We start from the raw sequence: 3,476 nt of genomic DNA, 5'->3' as shown, positions 1-3,476 counted from the left end.
TCAGTTGTTAGTTTTATATTGAATGATTAATTTTCATTTCAAAGTCATTGTGTTATTTGTCCCATACTGATGCTCACTGAGGGAAGATATGATTTGCTATTAGTCAGTGAGACAAACGGATTCTGCAGTTTCTTTGAAAGTACAGGATATTGTTATGTCCTAATTCGATGAACAGGAAGTATTTTGTGTTGTTCCTGTCAGTCGGTCTGATCAATGACTAGAGAATGCAGTGGACTGTAGATGAAACCTATTGTTTTGGGTCAATATTGCGAAAAAGAGCAAGATCACTAATACTATGACCTCCAGGTTGAAAATGGTTTCCCCTCAATAGCAAAAGAACTGTTTGGCCTACAGTTGTCAGTCTTCTAGTGATGATTTTCTCTGGTCAGTAAATGACTCGTATTATTTTATGGGTTAGTAGGTCAATGACGCATTTACCTTGAGACTGAGCACCTTGTTGATTATTCATTAGATTTTATCAAATGATTGACTGTGGTCGCAAGATTACCTCTATTGTTTTTGGTGTCGGTACCTGCAGGTGTGACCTTCAAGCAGAAAAAGAATTCAGATTAATTATTGGAGAACACTTGGGTCTGTGGTCTTGGTCAGAAGATGAACCTGTTGTTTTTAGCTCACCTGTCATGTAGTGACAGGGTGAGCTTTTGTGATCGCCCTTTGTCCGCCATCCGTCCGTCCATCCGCAATTTCTTGTGAACAGGATAGAGACCACATTTTGCAATCAATTTTAATCAGACTTGCACACAACTTAAAAGAGGTTACGACCCAACTGTTTTGAGACATACCGCATGTTTAGTGTTCAACCCGTTTACAGTTGGACACTACGCTTCCCTCTTTGATTGCGTCTGACGGAAGAGGGGGAGGAATCTATGATGAGCAGTTTTTAAATCCTACCAGGACTGAACTGTTTTGATATTTGTCATCTGACCTGTTTCGTCGGGCCCTTATGGGTGTTTCTCTTGTTGCTCTGTCTTCTGAAAAGGCATTGAGTACATACGTTTTTGGTTCTTAAGGTTTGCTTTTTATATATTTATACACGAGCATTTTTGTGTTTTTGCATGCCATGCCTTTTTGTTTCCATTACGTGTGTTAGAGATTCACCTGGAGGGGATTACTTTTGTTTACACTGTCCCGTGTCTTTGGAACATGGTGGGGGTTAGAGTGAGGTTGGGTGCGCACCATAAACCGGTTTAAGCTCCCCAGTGGTGTTTTTGCCACTGACCGTTCCAAGGCGGTGCCCCACTGTGTTCCTTTGTTTGTTCGTTTTGTCCTTGTGTGTTGACTTTGTGTGCGCGCGTGTGTGTATGCTTATTGTTCGTCTTGTCCTTATGTGTTGGCTTTGAGTGTGTGTGTGTGTGTGTGTGTGTGTGTGTGTGTGTTGTCCGTTTTGTCCTGATGTGTAAGCTTTGAGTGTGTGTGTGTGTGTGTATGGTGCACGCGTTTGCGTGCTGGGGGGGGGGGGGGGGGGGGGGGGGGGGGGGGTTCGTTTTGAGGAGGCTGCGCTTTTGGTGCGTGGCATTCCCTGTTTGATATTTCTCTTTGTTTTTTTTGTACTGGCATAATATCTCGGTTCCTTTCGAAAACTGACTAGATCCCATCATGGGTTCCAGAGTTATGGCCCTTAAAGTGACAAAATTTGCTATTTTTGGCTTGTGAACAAGATAGAGCCCACATTTTGCAATCAACTTTAATCAGACTTGCACACAACTTGTATTGGCATAATATCTCGGTGTCTTTCGAAAACTGGCCAGATCCCATCATGGGTTTCAGAGCTATTAATTTGATACAAACTTGTAAAATATTCAACAACAATAAATCTTGGATTCCATGATGAATCTGTCAGATCCAATCATAGGTTCCGCAGTTGCGGTCCCTGATTGACCCCTGAAAGAGCCAAATTTGTTAATTTTTACCTTGTGAACACGATAGAAGTGACATTTTATATTTGATTTTAACCACACTTACACACAACTTAAGTCACTAATATCTCGGTTCCTTTCGAAAACCGGCTAGATTCCATCATGGGTTCTAGAGTTACTGCCCCTAAAAGGGGCAAAACTTTCTATTTTGTCCCTTTCAGCCATATAGAGGTTTCATTCATGCTTTGATTTGATACAAACTTGCACAGAATGATTATCTTGATGATCTCTAGGTCTGGATCGAAACTGGATCATGTCTGGTCAAAAACTAGGTCATCAGGTCAAATCCAAGGAAAAGCTTGTTAACAACCTAGAGGCCACATTTCGACTCTATCTTCCTGAAACTTGGCCAGAATGTTTATCTTGATGATTTCTAGGCCAAGTTTGAAACTGGGTCATATGGTGTCAAAAACTAGGTCACCCGGTCAAATCAAAGGAAAAGCTTGTTAACACTCGAGGCCACATTTATGACCCTGTCATCAAGAAACCTGGTCAGAATGTTTATCTTGATGATTCCTAGGCCAAGTTCGAAACTGGGTCATACGGGGTTAAAAATTAGGTCACCCGGTCAAATCAAAGGAAAAACGTGTTTACACTCTTGTTCATTTGATGTGCATGAAACTTGGTTAGAATGTTTGTCTTCATGAAATATCGGATGAATTTATCTTGGTCATGTGGGGTCAAAAACAAGGTCACCAGGTCAAATCCAAAGAAGCTTGTTTACACCCTAGGGGGCACATTTTTATGCCCCGGCATCTACTGCAGGAGGCATATAGTGATTGTCCTGTCCGTCCGTACGAGGTTAATCAAATGGGACCGTTTTGTCTAGCATCAATACCCCTTCCTAGAATGACTTGATACTAATGCAGATATAACCTGTGACCATTCCTCATCTTCAGACATCACCTGACCTCAGTTTGACCTTGACCTCATTTTGGACTTGTGTTGCTTTATATGGGCCATCTCTTGGTTAACCAAATGGGACCGTTTCGTCTAGCATCAATACCCCTTACTAGAATGACTTGATACTAATGCAGATGTAACCTGTGACCATTCCTCATTTTCAGACATCACCTGACCTCAGTTTGACCTTGAACTTGACCTCGTTTTGGACCTAGGTTGCTTTGTATCGACAAGGATGCCACCGGGGGCATCAAGCGTTTATTGAACGCAGCTTCGTGTTTATTTTATCTTCATAAAACTTGGCCAGAATGTTATCATGAAGTCTTGGATGATATTAAATCTGGGTCAAGTTGGGTCAAAAACTAGGTCACTAGGTCAAATCAAATGAAATGCTTGTATACACTAAAGGCCACTTTTTTGCTCCAATTTTCCGAAAACTGTCAGAATGTTTTCATGAAATTTTGGACAAGTTCGAATCTGGGTCATGTGGGGTAAAAAACTAGGTCAAATCAAAGAAAATGCATGTTTACGCTCAAGAGGCCACGTTTTTTTGGTCCAGTCTTAATGAAAATTGGTCAAAATATTTGTCTCCATGAAATCACTGGTAAAACTTGTACACTGCTATGGTGTGTTACT

The sequence above is a fragment of the Mercenaria mercenaria genome, chromosome 4 (assembly GCF_021730395.1).
Source record: "Mercenaria mercenaria strain notata chromosome 4, MADL_Memer_1, whole genome shotgun sequence".
NCBI classification, from domain to species: Eukaryota; Metazoa; Mollusca; class Bivalvia; order Venerida; family Veneridae; genus Mercenaria; species Mercenaria mercenaria.
The sequence above is the reverse complement of the archived record's forward strand: the minus strand, read 5'-3'. Positions refer to the sequence as shown.